We start from the raw sequence: 15,415 nt of genomic DNA on the forward strand, positions 1-15,415 counted from the left end.
ACAAATCATTTATGTAAGTGTTAAATATTTATAATAACCACCATTTGTTTTGCCTTGAAAGGGCTCAGTGGGGGGGGGGGGCGTACATGTGTGTCCTTGTAAGTAATTCTCCCCGCCCTTCTTTTAACCCTTCCTCATGTCCGTCCCACCTTTTAGTGTTGCACGTAACTTAATAAATATTGGTTCCAGAGGGACACAAAATGTTTGTATCAAGTGTACAATATAAAGAAGGCTATGTTTGTATCAAGGGTTTAGTTTATATCCCATTTGTATCAAGATCCTTCAAACATAATTTATTTCTTAAATATTTTTTTAATCAAACAACATTGATTGACTTCTAATATAACTGCTGCCATTTTAGAATGCATTGAATTATTTGGTTTACAGGAACACATTCCTGGGATGCCCTAAGGTGTTTCTATCTGTTCACAGAGGTCTTATACTCACAAGTTCAAGCCCAGTGAGCGATGTTCACATTATCAAAATCTGCATCTCAATAGGTAAGTCACCTTGCCATTGCAAAAGGGGCCATTGTGGCATAAATCTTTCACAAATACCATATAGGTAAAACCCAATACAAACTGGGGTTTCTGCTCTTCAATTAATTGACCAGTTTATCTACATGTAATCTAAGTTTAAGGGTTCAGCCACAAACTACTTTATCTTATAAAGAAATTTGAAGAAAGTGCACAAGTTTCAAGTTAAACCCTCAAATTTGCATTTTAAATTCAACATATAGAGTTATATTAAAACTCAAAACCACAACAACAACAACAGCAAACAATTTATCAGCAGGTACCGACATATCTGACTCTTTCACTCTTTACAAAATCATGTTCCATATCAACTGTAAGTGTTGTTCTTAAAATAACATTGATTTATGAAGAGGGGTCAGTGATGTTTTAGGTTAGGGGGTATACAGGAGTGAACTTGTCTGTCGGTTGGTCTGACAGTCGATCTGTATTAAGTGTTCGCTCTCGAATTCAGGTTGTTTTCATCCAATCTTCACCAAACTTTGTCAGAAGTTGTATCTAGATGGTGTCTTGGTCAAGTTTGAATATGGGTCATGCAGAATCAAAACCTAGGGCATGGTATCACTTAGTGTGTTTTAAACACTCAGCATGTTGTCTGCTCTCTTATTAAAGTACTTTTCATCCAATCTTCACCAAACTTGGTCAGATGTTTTATCTAGATGATCTATAGGAAACACTTGAACATGGGCCATGCCGGACCAAAAACAAGGTCACAGGGTCACTTAGTGCGTTTTACATAATCAGTTGGTGCCCGCTCTCAATTTCAAGTACTTATCATCCGCTCTTCACCAAACTTAATCAGAAGTTTTTTTTTATAGATGATCTGTAGGCCATTGTCGAACATGGGCCATGCCGGGCCAAAAACTACACATTCAGTTTGGTGTCTGATCTCTATTTCAAGTACTTATCATCCGCTCTTCAACAAACTTGGTCAGAAGTTTAATCTAGATGATCTCTAGGCAATGTTCAAACATGGGCCATGCCGTGCCAAAAACTAGGTCGCAGGGTAACGGTTGCGTTTTACACATTCAGCATTTCAAATTCTTATCATCAGCTCTTCATACGGGGGTGTTTATGACAAAGCTCTATTTTTTTTTAAGTTAATGGCTTTTTCAGAGGGTATTAAGTGTGTTGCCAGGGTTGAACCCGCATTTTGATACTTGACAATTTTTATGAAATGCTAGTAAAGTCATAACAATTGTTGTCTTAATTAACACATGACCAACTTAATTGCAGAAACCAGGATAGCAAAGCGTTGGTTTGTTTTTGAAGCATTTGAACCAGCAACAGTCATCATTCGAGTTTCTGACATGCCAATGGTGCGGAACCCCTCAATCTATGAACATCATAACAGCACATGAACCAGCAGCAGTCATCATCTCAAGATTCTGGTATATCCATGGTACAGGACCCTTAGTCTGTACAAATCTTGCAGAACGAATTTCAGGTGGGTGTTCTTGTCGAGTGGATGTTTTTTGCATGCTCCCAAGTTCAGAGATGTGTGAGTGCATATAGATGTACATTTGTCCATCCATACGTACATCCAGCTGTTGGATTTGTATGTAAAGTCTAAACTCAAAAAGTATTGCTTCTAGTGTGATTAAACCAAAGATATTTGCCATTCTGTGAACTTGCCTACTAGTTATACTTTGGTTCTTTGTCTTTTAAATAAGCGGAATTTTGAGACAAAAGCAAAATGTTAATGCATGATGGCAAACCAGTTTAACTATTTATTATCTATCATTATTTTATAAATAGTCTCAGGACCATCATTGCCTCAATGGATTCAAATCAGATTAGTTGTAACATTCTGAAATACCAAGTCATGTGCTTGTTATTGATTTGTCATCGGTATAAAAGAAAACTGACATCTACAGTAACAAGTCTTTCTTTTTTCAGATGCAATTGGAGGAAATCAAACCATTCAATCAGAAACACAGCCTGTTGCAGCTATTGTTAACATATTGACCCCAGTGATACCTAAGAAGCTCAGAGTTACATACTGTTTTAGATGTGCTAGTCTTCACATACCTCCTGGTTTATTCAACACTTACTCTGAATCTTTGAATGTTATGAAGGGTGAAAATGAATGACCTTGTTCAGATCGAAATGGCAGAATGACACATCACAACAATTCAAGTGGAAAGCCACAAAGTCATGTCAACAGCGACATGTTGTATGTTGCCAGCCAAGTTGTATTAAAAAACACAATAGCTTACGTTTTATGTTATATGTGACCAACCAAGTTATATTCATACAAAAACAATAGTTTATGTTTTATGGGAATGTTTATGCTGTCAGTATTGATGTTTAAATATTTTGTTAAATATAGCATGTCAAGTATTTTAAAAGCATGCATATGCAATGTCTTTGTCTATATTATCATATCACTACATATTTTGATCCTGATAATGGTAAATTAATGGGAAATACACTTTTATCAAAGACTTTCAAAGTGTGACAAAGCTGTTTAAATGAGGCTGGTAACTTGGACAACATGAAAAAAATATTGGAGTATTTTCATGTTATAACACATGTTTCAGTTTTCTGTTTTTTTACCCGTATTATAGATAAGCTATATAAAAGTAGTGTTAAGAAAGTTTTAGAAGTTTTACGCTTCAGCTTTTTCTGTTTATCAATCTTTCTAAAAACAATACTAGTAAATCTGCTAATTCCGGTCGGTATTTGAACAAGAATCTTGTTTAATAGCATTCATGGGAATCTAAATAAATTATATGCAATATTATGTAATCTACCTAAAAGTATCGATTCTGTATTTACTACCAGTACTTTGTTGATTTCAATGCATATTGTTTGTTAAATATTCGAAATGGCTCTTGGATTTGGGGGAAAACTTAAAGGAAAACTAAAAATTAAAAAATTATTTTTTTAGAGTTTTATGAAAAATGGCAAAAGTTATAAATGTTAATTTGTGTTGTTAGATCAAAGACTAAGATGCTCATAAGTGTTTAAATTTATTTTCGGACATAATAGTTTATAATGCTTTATATTTGTATATGCATATGAAGACGACCAGAATGTATCCTCTTTAATCACTGAGTATCTTAATCAATATCTCTTGATCACTGCATACATTGTAGAGGTATATTTTGATATTTATACACAGAGCAACTGTGAAACAATAGTATTTTAAATGTACATTATTTTGTTAGTGTGGCAATTTTTATAAGATAAACTCACTGTTTACATTAATTTGTGCAAACTATTGTCATAAAAATATTGATTGTGTGAATCCACATATTTGTATTAAACTGTTAAAATAATGTACAGTAACAGATTCTGAAGAGAAAACTGTACTCAATGAAATATAAACCCCTTGTTATATTAACTGCTTTATTTTAAGAACAGCTACTTAAAATAAGTTTAATTTTGTTTTACATTATCTAAAGAAAATTTAGTACATTTTTATTTGAAATCAGTCATTTACATATTAAGGAATAGTGTTGTCATATGCTAACAATTGTCAAAAAATGCGATTGTCTCTATTGGTAAAGTAGAGAGCAATATTATTTGCTTAAACAAAAAAAAGCAAAGATGTCTGCTTTGAAAGTGTATGTGAAATAAACACTTATGTTTGTGCTTATATTAAACGTGAACGTATTGATGTATAGCTGATAATAAAGTTTGACATTTTATTAGTTTTGTAACAATGTGTTTTTTACCCTTTACGTTAACATTTCCACAATTGATGTCAGTGCAGTGCCTTCAATGGAGCCATTTTCTGTAAATCTCCCACTGTTAAAGTTCAGCAAAAGTTTTAAGACCAGATTTCCTTAAACTTAGGGTTGTTTATATTTAACATTTATTGAATGCATGAAACATGTTTGTTCTGTTGTTGAATAGCTGAACATTGATGTATGTAAATTGTGTGACATGTTGATCAAATTGATACATAGAAACAAACACTCATTATGCGTTAATTTGTACGTTAAGCTAAACAAAAAATGTTACCAAACACAAATATAAGTATTTGGTAACAATATACAAAATTGTGCTATATTCGTAAAACCGTATCAAATGCAAGTTGAAATGTAATGTTTAAATATGTTTGTCGACTCCAAATAAGCATTTTGAATAAGCAAATTAATACATTAATAATCTCTATGGAAAGTACACGTAGGCACTTTACAATCGCTTGTGTACTTCATATTGATCAGGGTCTTTCTAAATTATTGCATGATTTTTTATGCGTATGTCTGAATTGTGTAAATATCTGTTAAATAACTGTTAAAAAGGATTTTAATATTATAAGTTAAAATAGTGTCTAAACTGTAACTGGTCATTTGTTGCATTTATTTTTACGTGTTTATATTTTCTGGCTTACTGTGCTTAATTTTGTATATAATCGTACGTACTTTTATTGTGGTTTTCGTATTTAGACAAAGCGCACTACACTTATGCTGTTGTTTTTGTCCATCATTTCTATACAAAATGTTGTATGTAAATAATTAAACATGTTGATGTTGGTAATAATGTATTTCCTGATCTAATATTGATGATGCACTCAATAAAGTACATAACCATTTATGTGGACTAGTATTGTTTAGTTATAGTTTGTTGTTATAACTAATAAAATCTTCAAGGATTGGCTTGCCACTTATATATAGCTTTCCCCTATTGAACCTGGGTAGCACATTTTGTTTTATTGTAACTGTTCTCTCGCCCGTAAGTCCTGTATAACACTTTTGTCACTTTTCATTATTCTTCATAATTTTAAGAAAAACATATTCCTTACAAATCATATTTCACATTCATTTCTACGTACCATTGTTATAAAAAAAATTGCTTGTGTGAATGACAATATATGTATTGAACTGTTAAAATAATACAGCATAACACATTCTGAAGAGAAAAATATACTTAAGGCATCGGAAACAACTTTTAATTAAGGACAACTATGTAAACAAATATTTTTTGTTAAACATTATACGAAGCAAATTTAATACCTCGTTATTTGTCATAAGTCAATTACATATTAAGGCAGAGTCTTTATTGATAATACTAGAAACCATTATAATTTGCTTATACAATAACAGCAAAGATGTCCGTATACCTCTTTTTAATGTATTTTTTGTATTTATGTTTTAAAAACAAACATTGTGGTATTTTTCTACGGAAAATAAAGCGAGAATTATGTTACAATATTTAAAAGGGACCTTTTCACAGTCTTTTGAATGTATTGAAGTTTGTCATTAAATGCTTAATATTGATAATTGTGAACAGTGTTTCTAAAATCTCCGGAAAAAAATACGAATAATATTAAATAATAAAAAAAGTAACCCTCAACTGGACTCTAACCACTGACTCCTGGAGTAAAAGTCTGTCGCTTAGACCACTCGGCCATCAGTGCTCATGCAATGAGTGATGTATTTTATACTTTATATAAGCAATCCTCGTAGTGTCACAAAATATTACCACAACAACAGAACGCTCCACATTATTCAATCGGTTCGCGTTGCAACGCTTTATAATGTTCAGGTTTTTAAATCGTCAAACGATGCATATAATTGATATTTTAGAGCATGGTAAATGTTCAGTATTACTGTTTCCTCACAAATATCATAACTACAACGAAAATTTGCAAATCATACACTTTTTTTAGTTTGGTCAATTTTCCAAAACGTGAAAATGCCCCTTACATAACACACAGCTCAAAGCCAATTATTACATATGATAAAAAAATGTTATAAGATATTATTCAAGGTTAAGTTTAACCCATTTATGCCTAGTGGACTTTCCCATCCTTCTAAATTGGATCAATTTATTTCCAAAATTACGGATGTCTGGTATATTTATTTCTATTTTTAGAATATTTCTTACAGAAATTCCTTTGAGCAAACAGCGCAGATCCAAATGAGACGCCTCATTATGCGGCGTCTCATCTGGGTCTACGCTGTTTGCAATGTCCTTTTTTCAGGACGCTAGGCATTAATGGGTTAAGATGTTAGTTCAAACATGGCCCATGGTAATCGCATAAAGCAAGAAAGAATCGATTACATTTGGATGAATTCTGATTGGAAAGTTTCATCAGCTTAAGTTGTTAAATGAAGAATAAATACATTAAACAGAACACGACACTGTTGTAACAGTGGGCTTAGGCAGAGCTATTGTTACCATTCCCGCAGTAAAATTCATTTGTTGTGAACGGTTTAACACTAAATAATGTTCAATATTGTAAATCTTATGAAAATACAAGATATCACATCCTTTCGATACAAGTTTATTGATACGGTGTGTAACTATGATCGTGCAATGTTCGCACTAATTACTTTACGATAGTAACTTGCAAATATAACTATGTAGCCAAGTCGGTCGTAATACGGTTTGTTTTGACTGCTTTGCATTGACCGTTCCAGGGCGGTGACCCCAGCTTTATTCTTATATGTTGTATTGTACTGTTCTTATTCTTATATGCTGTATTGTACTGTTTGGGCAATCGGTCACTTGCCTAAGATAAAGGACCAACTAATTGTTTATAATAAAATTTAAATACTGCCCAGCAGCTGGAGTTTCACTTCTTTATATTGGTAAACCGATATTTGTCGTGTATTTGACGAGCGCTTTTATCAAGCAACCGATCTGCTTAAAATTTTGTATTGAAACTTTGGTTACTTCCATAATGTTAAGACATCTATTATAATTGCAACTGGTTAAATTGTAAAAGGCGCAAACGTACTGATTGTTTGTTGTTCCCTTTTAATACGGATCTATTATATTAGCACACAGCGGTCTTGTTCAATAAAACAAACTGTTAATTTTTAATGGAAAGTCCTATAAAAGTTGGTCTTAATCGGTTTCCGGACGTTTCACCCCCAAGACGTTTCCTCCCCTAGACGTTTCTCCCCCAAGACGTTTCCTCCCCAGACGTTTCTCCCCCACTTTGGTTTAAGTGCAGACGTTTCCCCCCCAATAAATGTATGATTGTTTGGTTGAAGTTTATTCTTGATTTATTATCAAAATAATTATTTTGTTTATGAAGTTTTCAATTAACTGTATTTATGAAGCAGCTTGTTTGATTATTTGTTTGGTTTAACTGTGAATGGAATGCATGTAAATCATAAGTGTTGAGGAACTGTAATTGTTTGTTGTTTTTAATCCAATTAATCCAATTAAATAGGGTCAATTGGTGAATTGATTAAATGGTTAAATCACATTTATATTAATTTCAAAACTGTTTTCATTGTAACAGTTAAATATGATAAATAAATAAACTATATAATTGTCAACAATTATATTTTTTTCATGCATTTATATGTATGTATATAATAAAATGATTGGATGTCACTGTGAAATACAACAGATGCATCTATGACTACCATAGTTTGGATTCAAAACCAATTATAGCACTGTGGATGCTATTTTCCTACTAAAGGCTTTTATAGATAAACATTTAGTTCTAAAAAGAAACTAAACTGTTGCTATATCGACCTTATGAAATGTTATGATTCAATATATTGAAACGGACTATGGTACAAGCTTATTAAGAGCGAAATAAACGGTAGATTGTTAAAAATTATTCGGTCTATGTATGATGAAGTGAAATTATGTGTAAGACATATGGGGACGTTGTCGGATTTCTTTAATTGCGAAGAGTTCACAGAAGATTTTTGAAACGAATACTGGGTGTCAAAATGAGTACCGCTAATTCAGCTGTATACGGGGAACTAGGGCGATACCCATTATATATAAATCGCTATGTACGAATAATAAAATATTTCCTAAATTGTATACTGTTAAACAAACTAATTGTATATTATATATAACACCTTTTAATGTACTAGTTTGGTCACTTTCGCATTACTATGCATGTGCTTATTGCTTATTATATTGTCAGTTTTGTATATGTAACGATGAACTGTAAATGTTCAAGTTATATGAATAAACTATCTGTTCTGTTCTGTTCCATATATAAAACTATCAATTAAGTCAAATCAAATCTATTCATTAATAATATTTAATACAGTGATAAACTATTTAAAAACGTTTTTTTTTTCATAATAATGTGCTAATCTCATCTTATCCCCCTGTCACCTAATCTCATCAATGCTGATTAAAGGGCCTGTATATTGCACCCATAATCTAGCTGTTATCTGTTGTACTACACTTGCTAATCTAATCAATGCTTGTTTATTGCACCCTAAGTGCCTAATATCTTGTATAATGGTAGGTGTGGTTGTTATTTAATATTAGCCAAATGATGAAAATGCTGTCACATTTTTTTGGCTTCAAATTAAATTAATTTTTAAATTGGAAGGTAAATGGTATTAATAAAGATCTATGACACACTGATAGTTATTTATCAAAATATTTTTGAGAACTACAATTCAATATTGGCTGTAATAAATTATAATTTTAATGTCATATAACAACTTTATTTACTCAAAATAAAAATATGTTATAGTTATTATTCATTCTTAAAAATCATAACTTATGGCTTATTTTCATTATAACACTGCATTATGTGAATTGGGAATAAAACATCAATTTGGGAATAAATTGTGTTTTATCAAAAGTGCATAATATGCAGTTTTATATGTTGTATTTATCTAATTTTACAAATTATAATTAAAACATATCGCCTACTGAATGTAATAAGTCATGTAACTGACATTTTTATACATTTTATACATTTTTACTTTTTTCCAATTTTGTGTTTATTAAGGTGACATTCATCAACTGATAAAATATTAAGTCAACCTTTTTGGTAAAAATAATGTTTTTATCCAATTTTCGAAATTGACATAACAAACGCATGTCATTTTCTTAATGTAAAAAGTAGCGTAAGTGACATTTTGTTAAATTTTCACGAGAAGCACAAAGATGTTTTATTAAAATAATAAACATTTTTCCGTATTTAAATTTTCTGATTATAATAGCATTATTTAAATTGATTTTACTTCAAAACTGGATTTTTTATTAATTAAAAAAAAAATCCTCATAAAGTGAAACTGTGTCCATGCCGTGCAAAAATACACTTTAAATGAAAAAAATTCAATCACTGTTAATGAACAAGTAATGGAAAATATCTTATTAAACTTAAATTATAGATTTGTTTGTAGCAACATGAATTCATTAATTCAATAATAGTAATTCTTTACTTTGTAACATACCATTCCACTTAAAATGATCATCAAAAAAAAAGGTGTTTGTTTACTCAATTGATTTATACAATAGTTATAATTGTTTAATTTGTAGCATACCATTCCACTTACAATGACCATCAATGACCATCAAAGAACATCAAAGGTGTGCTTTTACTCAATTGATTAATACAATAGTTATAATTATTTTAATTTGTAACATACTTTTCCATTTAAAATGACCATCAAAGAACATCAAAGCTTTGATTTTACTCAATTTTTCAATGAGCTTAATTAATGCAAGAACAATTTAAGGCACTTATAAAATCAAGTATTAAATTTGTTAGAGGCTTCCTTAAACAACCATATAAAATCATTAATCATTATTTCAATTAGTCAGGACTCAACTAACATCATTTTTTTACACATAAAATGCACTCAATTAAAATACTAATACTTTATTTTCACTTTATTACAAATAACTGTTGCTTATATACATTTACATATTATGCAGACGTTTCACCCCCATTTTGGGGGTGAAACGTCTGGGGAGGAAACGTCTGGGGAGGAAACGTCTTGGGGGAGAAACGTCTGCCACCCGTCTTAATCATGGTAATATACATGCAATGTATTCATATGCTCAGGTACCTGATATGCACGAACAATGTGTAAAAATCACGGTTGTACTGAACTCGTGCGAAGTGGTATGCTATCGCGTATACCTTCGTTTATATAAAAATAATAAAAACATATTATAAGCATCCCACTTCCGTTGTTTTCTGCTTCCTGAACGAAGGGGTAAGTATCCATGTCCGTTTTCATTTTTCCTGAACTGCGAGCTAAGTATCCACTTCCGTGTTTCATTATTCCTGATAAGTATCCCAATTCCGTCTATCCTTTACTTTTGACAAACGTTGTTACTAATATTGTATTAAGCGTCATCACTATATTTTATTATTTTACCCAAAGACCTATAGGTCTTTGTTTTACCCTTACAAACGTTCTTTTCAATGTTAGCCATAGTCTTATTCTTTAAAATTAAAATCATAGGTAATTTGTTTTAAAGTTATATCAGAAAATAATTCAAATATTATTACCGTAGCTCAATAACCAGCTAAGTTTTAAGTGGGCTTGTTCACAGATGTTTGAAACAAAAACAACAATTTGTTCAATGACTTTACAAACAAAACTATAACATTTGGAATGTGATATATAATATGAATTAATTGTTAAATACAAATATTTCATTCACCGTATATCGTTTGGATGCACACATCTTAAACCCTACCAATAAGTAAATTAAGCTTTACATTTTCACGTTTACATGTCTGATAATATATGTTTGTAATGCATGTGTTTTCTAATGTATCGACAAAAAACGTTACAAACGCTATTGATTTACCTATCAAGAAACAAAACGCAATATTCATATGTTTTGTTTCGTTTGTTTAAATAGGATGAATGCTGTCTTTTTCAATATACCACATTTTATTCGCTGTCTCATGTATCTGTCAACCAGTCCAATTAAGTTGGGACAAAGTCTAGAGTGTTAGATTGAGTTCTGTTATCAATGTTGGTCCATGCGTTGAAAGTAAAGACCGTTAACTTTACAAGGTCATTTGTGTATGACAGGTACACACCGAAGAGCGGCGCTTCTGGTTCCGGTGGCGCTTTCGCCGCTCCCGGACGAGCACCATTGGTCTGTTGTCCCTCCGGAAGCACTCGAAACGGACCTCATGCCCGGACGCGCAGCAAACGGCGCTTCCTCCCGGATATGACCGACAGTCCGGTATTTACGCTGAGCAAACCTCGCAGTCGCACTGAGATCCGCCGGCTCCGGCTTCAACGGCTAGACGTGGAACACTGTGAGAAATCATTTGAAACATTAGATGAGTAGTGCGTTTGACCAGCGCGACGATAGCGCGGAGAGGCTTGTGTCCCCCAGCTCCAGGTTGTATGGGCGAGTAGGACATCAGGCGGGTGTGCATAATCATTTGTAAGGGGAGGGGTAGGAGGCGAGTAGTGGGCGACTAAGAAACCAGACGCGGTGACGTTATTATGTGTTAGAGGAGGTAGCGTGGGTAATATTGGGCGCGAAGTTAACGAGACGCGGTGACATGATTCTTTGTTAGATAAAGTGGCGTTGGGAATAGAGGCGAGAAAGGGCAAGTGGGACACCAGATGCGGAGACAATATTCTATTTAAGAGGAGGGAGCGGGGTTTTAACATAAAAGGGAGTGAAAGTTACAGATAGCACATTGTAGTCGTTGAATCTTAAACTTAAAATACACTAATGAAAAGAATGCGCTTAACGCAACATTTAAAATGTTGCACTAAAGAACAGTCATATGTGTTAACAATTAATTGTTGTAAAACAGCATTATGCAGCAAATATACCTTCTTGAATTATTCGATGGTTTAGCCAGGCACTTTTTCGACAATTTGGAGAGGATGTTTTCGTCTTCCATACCTTTCTAATGATGCACATAATTACTGTTATCGCTAATTCAAAATATTTAAAATTTATTGTAGACAAGATAATTAGTTATACGGCTTCTTAGTTAGCCCATTAAACATGTTAAGCTGTATCACATTGTGCGAGGTCAATAACAAGCCGTGTCATGAATTTATTTAATCGAGTACCTTTATTTCTCCAGCATACAACGCAATAACATAACAATTATTAACCTTACTGTTTTAACGTTGCCGACTGCACGTGAAAAGCCTCGAAGCTTACATGGAAAATTATCTCACCTTACATAATACTCTTTATTTCTTTGCAAAGCAAGCTCACGTGTTGACAATGTATTTGAATGTCCCTCACCACTATAGTGGGGGACATATTGTTCTTGCCCTGTCTATTGGTTTGTTGCTTTGTTTCTTTGTGTGTTTGCGTCAAACTTTAAAATTTGCCATAACTTTTGCAATATTGAAGATTGCAACTTGATATTTGGCATGCATGTGTATCTCATGGAGCTGCACATTTTGAGTGGTCGAAGGTCAAGGTAAAGGTCATCCTTTAAGGTCAAAGGTCAAATATATAGCTTCAAAGCGGCGAAGAAGGGAACATAGTGTTTCTGACAAACACATATCTTGTTCTATATAAGGTCCGTAGCTTTTCACACGCAGTCAGTAGCATTGAACAGGGTGCAAATTAATTGGGGTTTTCAGGGAGTTACACTCGGGCTTGACATAATGCAAACACACCGTTAGGATTTTTTTTAATATCTTAAGTTATTGCAATACATTTGCAAAAATATTTCGTGCATAAAAGATATCTTAAGGTATAAGAATAAGTCCTTGAATACGCTTGAAATCGGTAACAACATTTCAATTTGCGGGCAGCATAACCGTGCAGTACACGACTTTTTTCATGAGCACGCTTATCAAATAAAGTAATTTTTATGTTTTTGCCATTGCCATAAGCAGCATAAAACTATTTATTGTGAGCACTAGTCGAAATTTTTAGGAAAACATATTTTTTAAAGTTATTTGAAAAAATCACCACCGGTGTGTTTTCATTCATTAACTTTTAATTGGGAATCCATCAGTCACGTGATCCTGCACCCTGTTTGAATGACGCCTTTACAAACAATATACCTTACTTTCGTCCTGTTTTAAAGATTTTGCGGGAGAATGCAGTTGACTCGATAAGATAAATTCATTTCATGCAATTTTACTTACCCCGCACGCTGTGATACAGGAAAGTAAATGAGAGTGAATTTTACTAACCCTATTACACCGTACGCAGCGAATAAGGAGCCGTGTTACTATTAATACACTGTCAGCTTATGATCTCATATTTGCAATTAAAAACATGTTTTTTTTATTATTTATATACCAGTATATTAGATGCATAAAAATATATTCGTGGATTTACAAGTTCATACTCCTGTTGCAATGGTTATTTGTGTACACTCTCCCAACATTCAAACATGAAATTTGCCTCTTTCTCGGAAAACTTGGTTTAATGCATGTGCGTACAGTTTCGTCCCGGCTTAGCCTGTTCAGTGCATACAGGCATATCTTATTGTCGTTTCAAGGAAGTCCATTCTTAGCGAATCTCCAGGTTAGGCGGAAAATGTCGTTCCAGATTAGCAATTGCATACGAACATGCATTAAGCCCAGTTTTCCCAGACCGAGGCTTAAATAAATACTTTCTGAGCATGTCTATTATTTGAACTGCGACTTAATGATACACCTTACGCGAAAATACTGAATATGACATATAAACAGAAGGCATAGTTATATGGTCTGTGAGAAAATCCAAGACAACAATCGGTGGAACACTATGTAACTAGTCGACACCTGGTCACAGTCAGTTGAGACAGGAACCTTGTTGAAACATTGAGCTACGACCTGGGAAAACTGGGCTTAATGCATATGCTTAAAGTTTCGTATCGAATTAGCCTGTGTAGTCTACACAGACTTATCAGAGACGCCACTTAACGCTTTATACAAATTTGCGTTTAAAGGCAGTCTTTTATAAAAGACAAGTTTGTGTTATCGCAAAGTGTCGTCGCTGATTAGCCTGTGCGAACTGCACAGTCTAATTTGGGACGGCAATTAACGAACATGCATAACGCCCTTTTTTTCAAGAACGAGGCTCCATTTTGTATTTTACACGGAACATGTCACCTAAGTATTAATTACAGATTATAACATGCACATGGGCAATGATCAATTAATAACCCGCGTTAATAATGATCAACGGTAAATCGTGTTTAATTTTCATAAAGATCCGTAAATGCTGGAAATCAACGAATTTAAAGTTAAACATAACACAATCCGTGTTCCTTGTAGCAATAGCTAAATTTCAATGCTAGATTTGGTCTGATAAAATTGATTTAACGAGAAACAAAATGCTCGTTTTTATGTTTTGTGGGACGATATACCAATTTAAACTTCCCGCGACAATATCCGAACATTTACGACCGAATGCAAGAATGGCTTTGGGCAGCTTTGAAAGCATGACGTGTTTCTCGTAATAATCATTATGTAATGAAAGATACAAACATGCTAAAATCAAAGAATACTTCGTAAAATAAAGTTTAACTATAACAAATACATGATCCTAATAGTAATTACCAACATTTCAACGCTAAAAAAACTAACAACATTTTAATGCTATATTTTGTCGTATAACGTTGATTTGATAAGAAACGAAATGTTCGGTTGTATTTTAAACGCAGCTGAATTTCGGAATTTGATGACGGCAGCTGCAGATTTATGTACACATTAAGCAAAACGAATGATTCCGATCCTGATGAGAGATCCTCCGTAAAACGGAAGAACTTGACATCGTGAAACGCTTTTTAGATCCTGAAAAGTTACATAATGTTTGTACTCTAATATTTTTACACCAATGTTTCTTGTACAGGGTTTTCCTAAAGTATAGCGCTTTTCGTTGTGGTCAGTTTGTATATAGCATAATCGTATTTGGCAGTGTGTAATGCTCTTTAAAATTTCCGTCTTCGAAAATAATTCCCAATATGGCTAACGCTCTTTCCGAAGAGCACAGACGTTAAGGGTATTGTTACGTCGCTTCAATATACGACTTCTGAGCAATCTTTAAAGGACATATTATTATGGTGTAAGTCCTATTAGTTCAGAATCATGAGCAGTGTGCTGACCATCTTAAACAATAAGTTCAATGATCGTCCCAAGCAATACCATAATCTTGAATATTAAAAGATACACATTTAAAAATGAGTGTTCCTGAAAAAAAGAAACTTGACAAAAACTTTAATCAACAACATATAAATGTTAAATAAAATAATA

The 15,415-nt window shown here is 33.0% G+C and overlaps 2 protein-coding genes across 6 annotated transcripts in view; one reads left to right on the forward strand and one right to left on the reverse strand.

Annotated features, from left to right (window-relative positions):
• LOC127864225 (uncharacterized) overlaps nt 1-5,142 on the forward strand; it is a 94,574-nt gene extending 89,432 nt beyond the window's left edge. For 4 of the 5 annotated variants that reach the window (XM_052403913.1, XM_052403912.1, XM_052403914.1 and 1 more), the window contains 3 exons: nt 388-500; nt 1,770-1,980; nt 2,433-5,142. The gene's annotated coding sequence lies outside the window, so the exon portion shown is untranslated. The remainder of the gene's footprint in view (nt 1-387; nt 501-1,769; nt 1,981-2,432) is intronic. The other variant, XM_052403916.1, reaches the window with a different exon arrangement.
• Nucleotides 1-15,415, reverse strand: part of LOC127864233 (uncharacterized) — a 258,553-nt gene that overhangs the window by 223,576 nt on the left and 19,562 nt on the right. The gene's annotated exons all lie outside the window — the stretch shown is intronic.

The sequence above is a fragment of the Dreissena polymorpha genome, chromosome 1 (genome assembly GCF_020536995.1).
Source record: "Dreissena polymorpha isolate Duluth1 chromosome 1, UMN_Dpol_1.0, whole genome shotgun sequence".
NCBI classification, from domain to species: Eukaryota; Metazoa; Mollusca; class Bivalvia; order Myida; family Dreissenidae; genus Dreissena; species Dreissena polymorpha.